Source organism: Megascapheus bottae, chromosome 36, assembly GCF_031878675.1.
Source record: "Megascapheus bottae isolate mThoBot1 chromosome 36, mThoBot2.hap1, whole genome shotgun sequence".
NCBI lineage: Eukaryota > Metazoa > Chordata > Mammalia > Rodentia > Geomyidae > Megascapheus > Megascapheus bottae.
In genome coordinates this window covers 222,659-237,487 of record NC_143544.1, presented here as the reverse complement: position 1 = coordinate 237,487, position 14,829 = coordinate 222,659, and the positions used below count along the sequence as shown (strand labels likewise).

The 14,829-nt window shown below is 36.0% G+C and overlaps 1 pseudogene; it reads right to left on the bottom strand.

Annotated features, from left to right (window-relative positions):
- LOC150042157 (histone-lysine N-methyltransferase SETD2-like) overlaps positions 1-11,923 on the bottom strand; it is a 74,305-nt pseudogene extending 62,382 nt beyond the window's left edge.
- Between the last annotated feature and the right edge of the window lie 2,906 nt (positions 11,924-14,829).

Sequence of the window (14,829 nt, the reverse complement as noted above, 5' to 3'; positions counted from 1 at the left end):
CCATTTAAACTAAACATATGCCAATATTTCAAGGATGTATATTGGAGAAGAGGAAAAGTAAGATATTTCTTTTGTAATTCTGTGTTAGGAGACTGACGAGAGTTTACCTGTCAGTTAGCATGTTAGTTGGTGCCCTCTGGCAGTCCAGTAATCCCTGTCACTGTGCCCTCTAATAGTATAGGAACTACTAAGCACTAAATAATTAATTGTGTTCAAGATTAATTATAGTAAAAATTAATTACATTTAAAACTTTACATCCCCGTGGTGCGTATGTATCCTAGTCAAATATCGACCAGCCACATGTTTCCCTTGACTGCCATGTTAGACAATATGTTTTTAAAAGCATTTCTACTATTGCTGAAGTGTTATTAGACAATCCTGATATTAGAACTTGCAAATAGATCCAGGGGGATGTTGTTGTATGATTTCTATCAGAGTTTATATGGGAGTATTATGTAGTTGGGATATGGCTTCTCTCTCAGGATTATCTATATGTGGGATGTTTCAGAGGACAGAAGAACCTTACAGATAATGAGAAAAATGACAGTTTGCAATAAATACATGATTGTACCATTTCTGCCATTTTTGCTGTATTTTTCAAACTGCATATTGTGACCTATTAGTGTTTTTATGAAGTCACTTTACATTATAATGGTAAGTTTTAAGAAAATAAATTAGAACTCCATCAAAGACAAATGAGAATAGTACATCATGTATAAATAGAGCGAACGTTGTCTCATTAAACTTTTAATTTGGTTTTACATCATAGAATTGTGATGTGAAATGATTGCCTACTGAGGGTCACATTTAAAAATGTTTCAGAGTAATTATAGAAAAATCCCATAGGGTGGGCATCTCTGTAAGCTTTTTTCCATATATTTTTATTGTAATTAATAGATGGGTTACATTATATTCACCAGATAGAAGGTGCATTACTTCACAAACATTGATACCCTTTCTCATGTCATGGTCCCCATTTCCCTCCCTCCCCTCCCACCGCTCATCTTGATTTCCCCCCGGGAATGCACCGTGTGTCAATTGCCAAGGAATAAGAGCTATTTTATTACATATCTAGGAATGTACATGTTACTTATATAAAGACATTCTCAAGCTTTTCTTACAATGCGTTACTAAATTTGTTAGCAATATCAAAAATTACTGTATTTCTGTATAGATTTCAGAACATGCTGTCTTCTTACACCTCAACTTTTATCTACCACTTTTGTCATGGTGAATTTTCTTACCTTTTCTCAAAGTCTCCAGTAATGTGGTCATGCAGCAGCATTTAGCTTTCTTTTATCTCTGTATTTCTCCCCCTCTGAATTTATATTTTGAAGCCTTTATAATTGAAGTCATGGTCTCTAATGAGATAATTAGGTTAAAATGAGGTCATTAAAATAAGCTCTACTCCAATATAACTGTTATTCATATAAGAGAAGAAAATTAGGACATAAACACACACAGAGGAAGACCATGTGGTTCAGAAATTGTCTATAAAACTAAAATGAGGCCTCAGAGGAAAATTGTCCTGAACACCCCTGAACTCAGTCACCTAGTGCCAAGAATTGTCATGGCAGCCAACTCATACTGTCTACATCTTCTTTTTTTCTTCCTAAGTTTCAATGAATGTATATAGCATGTATTTCAAAGGTCTTTAGTTTCAAGCAACTTTGTTCCATTCAATTAAATAATTATGCTGGAATATAATAAATATAACTTCAAATAAAAGAAAAAGTTCATAGTATTATCCTCCTACAGGAATATAGAAAGGTGTTAGGATTTGGGAAGATAAAACTAAGAGGTTCAAAAGTATTTTCAGTTTTTTGTGTATCTCCTTTACACTCATTCAAAAGTAGAGAACTTATATCCCCTGGGAGAAGAATGAGGACACTAAGTTACAGTTTAACGAAAATTCTAGATAAAGACTAAAATGAAGTAAAAAAAATCAATATTTCCTAACCAGAAAAACTAACAGATGTTAAATAGAGACGATGTAAAACAGTTTAAGTTTATTATTTCATACTGGTAATTAACTTGGGTTATATTATACATGACCCATATATAGGGTATAAAACATTTGGCAAAAATTAACACCGTTTGAAATAATTCAAAGTAAATTTGAATTTTGTTCAGGTACTGAACAGCCAATCATCTGTTTCAGAATAAGAAAAGTCTGAAAATTAGTGCACAGAAAATATATTTTCAACATAGTTTATTTACTATAGATACCTATGAGTTATGTGAAAATTTAAAAACAGCCATTTTCAGTTCTTCGTTTCATTCTTGAAATTCAAATAAAGGGAGGATAAAATATTTAAAGGTTATCATCTGAGTAGAGTCAACAGGCCCCAAAGTTTCCCCTAGTTTTTTAGAAGACATTGTTATAATGATAATATCATCTACTTTGGCAATTTCAACTACTTTCCATGGCCTAGAAAAAAATACATATTTTCCCAAAGGCCCCATAAATTGGAAAAGGCTTCACTTGAACATCTGTTATTCCATTTATTTTTGGTCTTGACCGAACAAGCAGTTAGAGACTGTTAAGGGATTGGGCTGCATAGTTACCTTCTGCCATTTCAGAATGATTGCTGCCTTCGGGTGTAGCTGCTCTTCCACCACAGCTTCCTTCTGAGTCTGATTAACTGGAAAGGGGGAATGCATACACGAATAGGTGCAGAGGTCCAACACTTGTTTTTCTCAACGCATATCATTTAGTGAGAAGACCAACAGTGGGATAAGCTATATAAAACATAGGAAGCCTACCGAGTTAAAGGTTTAGTTTTGACTTTTAAGATGGTAGCAGAGTCACAGTAGTAACAGTACTCACATTTAATGTACATGTTTGGAAACCGTATGAAATAACTGGAGGGGAAGACGTGGGGTTGGAGCAGGTCGGGGCAGAATGGTGGAAGGTGTGACATTTATCAGGATGCCTCGTATTCCTAAGTTGACATGGAGAATTGAAACCTTTCTGTGAAACTACTTAAGATACATTAAAATAAATATATCAATAAAATATTATGTTAGCAGAAAGGAAGCAGAACCTAATCCCATGAAGCAAAGTTGAAAATGGAGCTTGGGCAGCACACTGATAATTGAGAACCTGACTTCTGGAATTGAAGCCCCTTTACACCACTACTTCATAAAGATACATAAATATTTCAAAGGAATGCATTCTCACATAAATGATTGGTATTAATGCTTTTAAAACAACTGGTGCTATGGAGAAAAATATATAATTTCAGAAAAAAACACATATATGTAATTAAGATTCAGAGTGAGTACACTGGATATTTCAAATGTCTTACCGCTTAAAAAATTTTTGAATAATTAATCAGGGCTCTAAAAATATTACTAACATTCCTGAAATGGCAAATGCTGGGTATTATAATAGGCTTTAGGGTTCTGGCAAATGAGGACACACAAAATGCAGTCAAACCAGAATTACCTATAAATGATGATTGGTTTAGTGTGGCTGTTGCAGGTAACACTTGAGACATACATATCATAAAATGTTACTTGTTTTTAATTTAAAATGCAGAATTAACTAGTTTCTCTTTGGTATATATGGAGTGCTATTCACAAGGAAAATCCAACTCAGTTCCAGATATTTCTATGACTTGATTATTTAGTCTTAGAAAAATTGTGGTGTTTGGTTTAGACTTAAAATTTATGGCTGGATTAATTGGGGAGCAATTCTGGCCTTGAGACTCATCTTTTAAACTCTAGTAAGTCTTAAGATTGGCGCCCAAAATACCCTTGACCTTTCTTGATGTGCTTATTGGCTTCTCACATCAGTCAGAGCCAATGCTATTTGGAACACCGTGCTTTAATTTAAACAAATTGTGGATTGATGTCTCCAGTAATAAGATGGATGTAGGAACTATTACTAACTCCTCTGAAGTACTTGAAGCATGCAGTGTCATTACTTTGGATATACTCAATAAATTTTAACCTAATAAAATTTCCTTGGATTCATTCAAAAGTGAATACTGCAGTGGCTGTGTAAGACACATTTTGACTCCTCTCCCCCCACAAAATCCTTAACAGAAAGCTTCATAATAAGAGAGGCTGAAAATGTTTTGGTTGGGCAAGACTTTGCTCAGAGAGGGGAATAACTGTACATTCTGCTTGTGAAAAGAAATGCTTCAGGTCTACTTTCTTATGCTCAGTGAGAGAAGGTTGAGTAGCTAGGATTACAGGTGTGAACCACCAGGCCCATCATAAAGATACATATAATGGTTGATGGAGGAAATGCGGTTTGACAGAAATTTGTGGCCACAAATCATGAGCAGTAATTATAAGCTCAGTAAATACTATGAGTTTGAAATGACTCGGGACTGCTAATAGACTTGTGGAGGAGTGAGCGGAGCACTGCATTTGCTATTGATTGGTTGGCTCCCACAGAGTACCCAGTTACAGAACTCCTCAAGGCCTCTTGGTAAATGATAGAATCCTAGCAAGCTGCTGAAAATAGAGTTTTTGTGAGGAGTTAGTGTTTACTGGCTAAAATACCCTTTAAACTGTCTCTGGGTATAATAGGAATCTGTTTTATATGTATACTAAAATGATGAGCTAAGAAGTTTGGCTCCAGTTAAGAATACATTATGTTCCTTTGCCATACCAACTTTTCTCTGGAAATAGATTCAGTGCTTAAATATTGTAGAGTTGTTTTTTTTTCATTCCAAGAAACTTTATATCAACAAGAGACCTCAAGGACCTTACTAAACCTCCTGGGATGACTGATTGCTTCTGTTACCCCTGCAGCGAGAACAGACTTCCAAGTAGCTTGCTTCTTTACTATGATGTCCGCTCTCCCTTGGGCCCTGAGGCCCCACCCAGATTCAGTAGATGAGATAAATGGCTGAAAGGACACAGCATATGGAACCCAGGACTAGATTATGAAGCCAGTAAGAATACCAATGTACTCTATAAAGAAGGAAGGGTTTGGATACTGGAGACGATGGTACAACTTCCTCAGAACAGTCTAAGAACAATTAAAGTAGCTTGCAAAAACAGGTCTCAATATAAATGTTCCTAGCCAAACCATTTTGAAACAGGTGTCATTTCTATAGATTCAGCATTCATGAGTATTAAATTTTATTCCACTTGTTTATTTAGGCAAAATGACTAATTGTTACTCTATCATGTTGTATTAGAAGTTATTGTACTCAGCTGCTAAAGTCTAAGTGTGACTGGGCTATTTAACTTACCTAATAATTGTTGTTTCTGAATCTCTTCTTGCATCAGTCCTTTGAAATTTGTCTCTACACTGGAAAATGCAAAATAAACCTCTCTGGTATTCTTATGACCTATATTTGGCTATAGAAATGTAGAAGGTACCATGTTCACCTCATTTTACTTATCAGTAAAACCATAGCATAACTGCCAGCTTGTGGGCATTCCATTGTTTTGAAAAGTAGTCCACAGATTTTTTTTAAAAGAATGATTAATTTAAAACAAAGCAATCAAGAATGAAAGTAAAGATTAAAAATACATTTGCAAGGAAAATGTTGTGAAAGAACAGTCCTAAAAATGGAAATTACTGCCATTGGGAAAACTACTTAACACCTTCTGCAAGTATAAATAATTCCTCCACCTTCTAATCATAAGAATTCTCTCATTAGCTGACAAATAAAGGTGAGGAATACTATTTGCAGCACCTATGCAAAAGAAGATGAATTTAATGAGACTGGGGTAGTGTGGTATTTTTCCTCTGAGAGAAGCTGAAACTTAGGTGTTAACAGATCATCAGATCTGCTTTGCAAAGCCAGAGCTGTGCAGTAAATAAGCAGCTGCCATATCCAGTGGATTCTGAGGGGAAAATAAAACTTTCCATATACAGATGGCCATTTTTATTCAAGGTATTTTGAATATAGGGATAGTCACCTGAGAAATGGAATTAATAGCCCTCAGAAATATCTTCTTTCAGCTTGAACTATGACAAAGTCTCAAGTTTCTGCTTCTGTGTGATGTATAGAAACTTGCTGTACCTGGAAACAGGCCCATCATGAGTGAGTCTAAACTCCTTCAAATAGCTATTTACAGAGTAGATTTCATCAGACTTTTCCTTGGGAAGTAATTTTAAGTAGTTTCTCTGTTTCTGAAATAGTTTGCTAGCTTTTTCCCCCTCCCATTTTATGAATGAAGAAATTTGAGTAATTGAGAGGCTATATACCTGCTCTTAGCAGGATTGCTGGGAGACCTCCATGCTCAAGTACATTACAAGTATTGAGTCATGGCCCCAAACCACTTTCTTAGGCTAATCTCAACCAGAGCAATGACCTAAACAGTGAACAGGATTCTAGATAAACAGAAATTTGGGTGAGAGCTTTGACTAGCAAATCCTGAAGAAAATTATATAAGTAATGCTGAAGACCAGTTTGCTTTTTTTCCCCCATTATTTTCTTGGGCTACATCCTGCTTGCGAAAGTCTTTTGAAGGTCAGAATTAATAATAAATTGCAGTGAGAAAATGTACATGAGACCTTCTAAAAGCACTCAGAATCTAAGGGTTGAACACCCTTTAGTAGAGGTTTTGAGAAGAGCTCAGCAGGGCGGAGAAAAACAATAAACAATACTCCTTGATAACCCTCTGGCTTTTTCTAGCAGTAGCTTATGTTTTTGCACAAGCTATCTATTTAAGCATGAAGAAATGTTACTTGTATTTCAGTAGCTTGGAATTTTATTTTGTTACACAGTATTTTAAAATTGATAAAAGATTTTTACTCAGAGACGAGTCAAGAACAAAGGAACAAAAGGCGCATGGTATCCTCAATATGTGGCTATTAGATCCAAACAGTACAAGAGTAAAGACTCAATAGTTGCATACCCAATGCTATGGACATGATATTGTAAACACAACTACATAGATATAAAAACCTATGATTCTATAGACATAATGTTTTATTACATAATAATATGTATCTACGATATATGAACCCTTACCCTAATTTTGATTATGTTCTAAACACTAAGTGCCAGTGATATAGAGATTCCTTTCTTGAATACTTGTTTGTTAAACATGTCATTTGAAATATGATTTAAAAATCAATGTTAATAAATTTTTTAAAAAAATTTTTACTCAGCTAATGAAATAATTTTGAGTTGGAATTTTATTAAATTAAATGAAGTTTTTTCAAACTAATTTTTATTATGTAAAAATCAGAAGAAAGCTTCAAAATGAATGATAAACCTAATTTGAAAGATAATTGGAAAAGTGAATAAATTTGACACAATCTGACCTTAACTTCTATGCTTGTAACGTATAATCATATTTGACTTCAAGAAATAGGTTTTTGTAGAATTCTGAAAGTTAATACTGCAAGTTAATACTGCAAGTTAATACTGCACATCTCACAACTGCTGGCAGACTTTGCTTAGAGACTCATTGAGTCATTCAAAGAGATGGGGATGGTTTCCTATTATACTCCTATGTTTCAGACTTGACCATTCTGTATTTTGTTCCTCTTCTTAAAAGCAGTTATAAATTCAGGGCATCTTAATCAATGTCATCCCTTTCAATGTGTCTTACCTATTCCACCCAGCCCACTTCTTCCCTTGCTTAATTTAGTTATTTGAAATAGTTTTTCAATGACATTGCAATTTACATGAAAATAAAATCAAGCTTTCCCTGACGTCGTTTTCCCCTGTACACATTGGTTATTGAGTATGTGGTCTTACGCTACAGTTCTATGTCAAGTTCTGCCAGTAGTGTTTGAACCTTTGGTGCTTTCTTCCCTGTTTGATCAGGATGATCTGGGTGCCACAGAGGCTTCTTTTTTTTTTGCCAGTTCTGGAGACTGAACTTAGGGCCTGTACACTGTCCTTGGACTTTCTCAAGGCTAGAGCTCTACCGCTTGAGCCACAGCACCACATCCAGCATTTTTCTATGTATGTGACAGCAAGGAGTTGAACCCGGGTCTTTGTGCATGCTAGGCAAGCCCTCTACCACTAGGCCAAACTCCTGGCCCCCACAGAGGCTTCTTAAATCACCGCTTGCATTTTTTATTAACAAAAACTTTCCTATGACTTTCCAGCTGAGCATCTAAAAATGCAGTTTTTTCTCCTCAAAAATGTTCTGAGAGGATGCTTTAGACAAAAAAAATTAGAAAGGAACACCTTCCTCGATTAGATATGATGACAATGCAATTAAAATTTTTGCATTTGCAGTATTCTGTCTGGATAAAAGATTCCCCCCCCCCAGCAAAATGTGGATGATGTTTTAATTTCCCCATGGCCTTTCAGAATTCTGTTAGCAGTGAAAAAAAGTTTCAAAGTATTATTTCTTACCATAAGTTTGAAAATACTTTTTATTTCCTCCTGCATATAACGTTTAAGTTCACTTTTCTCCTATTAGCTTCTTTCTCCAGAAAGAATAGTTTCATTTAGTTATCATGAGCTTATTCTTTTGTCATTTTCTTATTGATACACATTAATGTACAAAGCAATGGGTTCTGCTGTGACATTCTGAATGTTCATATCATGTCAACTCCCTTTTAAAAGTAATTGTAATTTTAAAAATTATTGTAAAGGGGATGTACAGAGGGACTACAGTTCGGTAAAAAGTACACTTCTTTTTTGGGTAATGTCACCTCTTCCCTTGCTCTCTCTCAGGCTTTCCCTCCCATTCCCCCACTCACAAGTTGTACACCACTTGTATTCAACAATTTTCAGCATAGTGTCCAGTGAGCCCCACTGCTGCATTTGTTTATCCTTTGTCTCTCCATTTCTGTGCCTCCCTTCAAACTCCCACAGACAGATAAACAGACAGAACAAAATGGAAAGACAAGAGAAACTAAAAAGAAAAAAAAACCCTCACTTTCATTTCCTGGAGTTCATGTGGATATATATTATTTTGGATGATCAGATGCACATAGGCAGTGTGCCTTTCTGTTCTTCTCCTGTCTCCTCCTTTGGTTTCACTATATGTGAATGCCTAGAGACCTGTATAATTTCTTATGCCCAAGTATTTTAGATCTAGTTAATTTTTGTGTTTTTTTAAAAACTATCTTTAAGTAGTTGTACAAAAAAGGAGTTGCCACTTTATGTATCAACCTCTTTCTTAACTCCCCTTTCCCTTTCTATGTCTTCTCTAATCTCAGATTTTATATGAGAACACAAAATACTACCCTTGCAAAATCAAGCCTGTTGTTTATGTGCCACACACAAATCTCCATTTCCTCACTACCACTCAGAAGAGAGAAGACCATGGTTACAATGACAGTACTTCAAAGACAAACTATACATTTAAGTATGGTAAATAAATATCAGAAACAATAATAAGAATAGAAAAGTAAGAGATTGGGCATGTGTAGGATACACTAGGAATTAAAATCATCAATGCTTATATTAAAAATGAGGTGGCAGGAAAAGCAAAAAGGGGGGGAAGAAATAGTGTTCTGGATCTGGAATAGAAATGTGAGGAGAGAGGTAAAGTCCCCCTGTGTGCTGGAAGTGGAGGATTGAAGACAGAAGAAAGAGAAGGTAGCGAATAGGCTCTTAACACTGCTGAATAAACGTGGGTAAATTTCTTCTTCTTTTTTTCTTCATTTCCTCTTCCTCCTCCTCCTCCTTCTCCTCCACGCTGAAGCCTCTCCTTTTCCTTTTCTTCTTCCTCCCTCCCTTCCTCCTTCTCCTCTTCTTTCTCCTTCAGAGACCCAGAAACTTCAGGGGAAATAGGTCATTTACAGAAGGATCTTGGGAGGTCTTCCCAGGGTTATGCCCTGGCCTGAGACCCACAGTTTGATTTACAACTATGTTTGCCTAGCAAGTACACTGATTCTCATTAGGTTCCGTATGTAAGTTGATTTGGGGAAAAAAAGTAAGAGAATGGAGAACATTGGGGGAAATTAGAATTTCCTAAAGGCATCCATTAGTGCTGTGTTGCTGCTAGCACTGAGTGTTTTACAAGCTGACAGTCACCTCAAAAACTTAAAGGAAAGCAGTTTCTATAGCAACAGTGGAACCATTTGAAGTGTGACTAGATAATCTTTTCTTATAACTAAGAAAGCAGAGATATGGAAATTCATTAAAGATATATTTCATATCGTCTACCTAATGCATATTCAGGGCAAGTATACTCTTTGACATGTCAAATATCTTGCTGACATCTCAGTGCATTAAATACTGATGCATCTTAATGGTTTGATTAGCTTCCCAAGATGAATTTTGGCTGCTAGTAATCATGATTAAGGATATGTATTCTGGACTTGATTGCCTTGGGTTCAAACACTAATACTCCCAATTTTAGTTCATTGCTATATCTGTTCCTGAGTCTTTTATCTTTAGAATGAAAACAAATAAATCTACTCTGAATGTTTGTAAGCCTTAAAGAAGTGGAAATATATGAGCAGTGTCTTGTTGGTGAAAATAGCTTAACAAACACTGCCTACTGTAAATAGCAAGTCTTTCAGAAATGGACTGGCTTCCTGTTTTCACAGATAAAACTGGAATTCATAGTCCATTTAAATAAATGCAAGTACAGTTGGCTCAACTTTCTAACATTTCTATTTGATCCAGGCATCCTCACTGGCATAGTCAGTAATACAAGATGAGCACTGTGTCATTACTTCCTTTTAAGTTACATATTTGTCCAGTAGGCCAGGGGAATGATGTGCTGTCAACCCCTTTTCACGGTCCACTGGTAGAAGGAACATGGGAAGGCAAAAGGCTCCTTTGGTGGAAGCTTATAATCAGTCTCTCTTGTATTCTCTGCATGACTCCTCATACTCTAGCCTTGGCTTGGTTTCTAGAATAAGAAAGGGTCCTGCTTCAGGATTTCATGAGTACTATTCCTTCACGGGCTCATTTTCTTTTCTTGGTTCTTCCGATAACTGAATATTTGTAATCACAACAGTTTCAGCCCAGATGTTGTCCCTCTTTCAAAAATTGTTTTGCCAGATCATTTTGTATCAAATCAATCCATTAAAAATTCTTAGTGTATTTACAATTTGTAATGATTGACTTAAATTATCTTGTGGAGCTGCCTGCCTCATGGATTCATGTTTCATGCAGGAAGTGACTGGTTTCATTCTAGTGAGGGATGTAGGCACTTAGTAAGTGAATGATTGAAAAGAGTGGATAGGCACACAGAAGAGTAAGTCCTCATTTGGACCAAGATTCTACTGAGTTCTTAAAAGAAAAATGGGCAGTGCGAGATAGGTGATGTAGAACTCAAGAGAAGCATAAGGGAACATATAAAGGATTTCTTTTGAACCTGAACACATAACTACCAGGTCAGGCTTCCTATTTCCTGCACACCCTTGAAAACTGCTTCTCCTGTCTCACTTCTGTTATTGGGTAACTTTTCCTTTCACAGTCCTCCCATTCCAATCTTGTTATCCTCCTACTTATAGAAATGAGGTGCCATCCTTTAGCTCTAAAGCAGAACATTTTGTTAAAACATTCACATCCACAGCCACAGGGGATTGCTTAGATAGAACAATCATGTTTATGTAGCCAGGAGCAAGAAACGATGACTTTCCACTGGAGGAGATCACTTAGCTAAGAGCTATGGGCTTCCATTAACCGTGATAACCACAGTCTAATTTCACTGCGGAATGAGAGCTGTGAGATAATTAGGAAAAGTGCATGCCAGAATGCCAGTGCATATTTCTCCTAAATTAATACAGCCTCATCAAATAGGTTATATTAAAAACAGACACTGTATGAAACAAGAGCATTGATTGTCTTAATTAATATGAATCAGCAGGCAGAGTCAGGGCCTACATTAACCTTGGCAGTGGTTGAGAGTCTGGGGAAACTTCACTGAACAAAACTGATTTGGAGGAAATAAATCTGTGTTCCGAGTCTGGATATTGTGCACTGGAGCATCTGTTCTGATCTCCATGTCCAGTCCAAAGGGTCTCCTTTGTAGGTCAAGGGAGGAGAGCAGACCGTACAAAACAAAAGTCTCCATTATGGTTCAAAGTTCACAGGTGGAAATAAACCAATCAAATGACAATGTCTAACATCTTTTGAATAAATAGGATTCCAGAAATTAAATCTTGAGGAGAATGGGCAAAAGATTAGAAGTATTATTGATCAAAATTTCTAAGCAATATATGGGTCATTTCCAAATGCTTCTGATAATTACAGTGGCTATGTGTTCCAAGGGAAATTAGTTTCACAGTCCTTCCTTTCTTTTCCTTATGGGTTTTTTTGTTATTGACATCTTAAGATATTTTAATTTCTAGGAGGAAGAAATTTTTGTTCTGTTTTGAATGATATTCCAAGAAATTCTTAGTTATTTCAAGCACAGCCATTTTTAGGTTGCCATATTTAGCAAACATATATGAACTGCCCAGTAAAGTTTTAATTTTAGATAAACATGCAATATTTAAGACATCCTTGTACTGAAAAATTGGTTCTGAAATTCCAATTTAGTTGAGTGTCCCTTATTTTATCTGAAAAACTATATGTGGCTTTTATATTTCTGAAACCATATTTTCTTTTTCTTTCCTTTGTGGTTTTTAGAGAGGATTTCAAAATGTAGTCCAGGGTGACCCTTGAATTCATGATCCTCCCGTCTCACCTTTCAAAAGGTTGTTTTACAGGCAAGTACCACTACTGTGTTCACATTGTTTTTAAGAGGAGTATCTACTTCATTTGCAGTGAAGAAGACTAGAATGTGTTAAACAAAGTAAAAAGTTCTATAAAACTGCAGAGCAGTACCTAATATTTAATTTAGTTAATTGGTGGGGATGTAAAATAAGTAAGGTTCACTTTAGACCTATGTCATACATTGGATGTGATGGGCCTGGATTCTGAGGACCAATGTGTCTCATTTCCAGAGGTTGTTCTCTTTCAACTTGTCTTCTTGCTTTCTCTTCAGGCCCAACGTTTAGTACTTGAGTTCTAGTATGGACATTTGTGAAAGTGTTCTGAGATTTCAGGCAAGTCCTCTAATATTTCTATCCTTCATTCTCATAAAGTACAATGTCTTGTTAAGTATAAATTGCTCTGAAATATTTGTTGAATTGAATTGGGTACTCATTTGCATATGGATTATAGGGAGGGTTGTGGTATACAGCAGAGGGATTAAGAGTTCAGGTTTTCTGGTCCACTGACTCAACTCTGGGCTTATTTAATTTCTTTAGACTCTGTTTTCTCAATGATAAACACACCATAATAGAATAACTAAGCCACCACATCATTATAGAGGATAGAATACATTTTAAGAACACCTACCATGGAACTAAGCTTTTAACAACTGCTCTTTGAATTTCAAATATAGGAGATTATAAATGAGCAAGGCACATTGAAAAGTTTGGGTGCTGAATAAAAAAATACAACGAAAATAGGACTTGCTTTTAATCCTTGCTCCGATGGGGGTAATCAACCCTTTCCAACATTTTTGGGACTCACCAAACTCACATTTCTGAGTTCAGGTTTGTAATCAGAATAAAGGAAAGGTAAGAGCTCTGGATATAATTTTTTCTAGTTTTCCTTAGCTAGATAGTCCCTTTCCTTTGAGTATCTGTGACTACTTTTTATCAAGACTTAGACATCTGAGAATGTGGTAGAGTCAGAAAGAAAAAACAGGGTGCACATACCAACATCTATAAGTATATGATAGAAGAAAGATGGCCTTCCATTCTGGGATGTCACGATATCACCTTCTTTAGGAGTTAACCTATATTTGGGAGTTTTACTCTGTGAATTAAGAGAATATTTTATGTGGTTTTTAATATAAACTATATCACTCACCAATGTGATTGGTAAAAACTAATCTTCAAAGTCTAAGTAATGGCTCTGAATAGCACTGAATTTTCTTTTCTTTTGTCATGATTGAAGTTTCTCTTCCCCAAACTGCCAAGTATTTATTGGAATATAAAGAATAATTTATGAATAGATCTACTGAGCAAAGATTAACCTTTTTCTTTGTTGCAAAACCCTAAGTCCACTGGAGTGAAGCTCTAGGAGAATTAGAATGCAAGAGCTCATCAGCTTCTGTTGCAACTATAAAGAAAATGACACAGCAGCATGAATGATGAAGAACTTAAAAGGAAATGGAATAGTTTTTTTTAAAACCCTATTTTAAAATTTTACCTGTGTGATTTCACCAGTGAAGAATAAAATTCTTGGGATGAAAGCTTGCAAAGTGAAATGTTATATGGTTCACGTTTTGTAAGAAGAGACTGCATTTCTGATCTGCTTTTTAAAGATTCAGATAGCATTTTTGAAAAGTTCCTCTTCATTCTGAGGTTGAAGGTGGAGCCCTTGTGCTGTGTCCAAGGGGTGTTCTCTGCAGTCACTCCTCAAGCTTGTTTATGCAATTCTCACAAGGACATAGGACAGTCCAGAAAAGAAATGTTGCTTATATTTTTTAACTCCTAGTTTACCACCTTCCACATCTTGTATAAACTGGGTAAAAGGGAACTTTGTGGCCATGGAACAATCAGCCCTTTGAGCCCTGGAAGTTGAAGGGTTTTTTTTCCCCAATGGCCTCTAGTTTTAGTCATTTCTGGAGGATAAGAGGAAATGGTCCCTGTGCATGCATGTTTCTATAGAATGATCCTGATGTGGTCTCAGTTTCACAATCTGTATAATCAGGGGATTTGAGCCTGTTGCTGTTTATAGTTCCTTTTCCCTAGAACATTCTTTGAATTTAAGGTGAGTTTCTTTGTTTTGGTGCTGGCACTAGGATTTAAACTTAGGGACCTAGCTCTGTTCCTTGTAGTTCTACCCCTTGAGCCACAGCTCCACGTCTGAATTTTGGTGGTTAAAGAGTCTCACAGACTTTCCTGTCCCATGCTAGCTTCCAACCTCCATCTTCAGATCTCAATCTCCTGAGTAGCTAGGATTACAGGTGTAAGCCTCTGG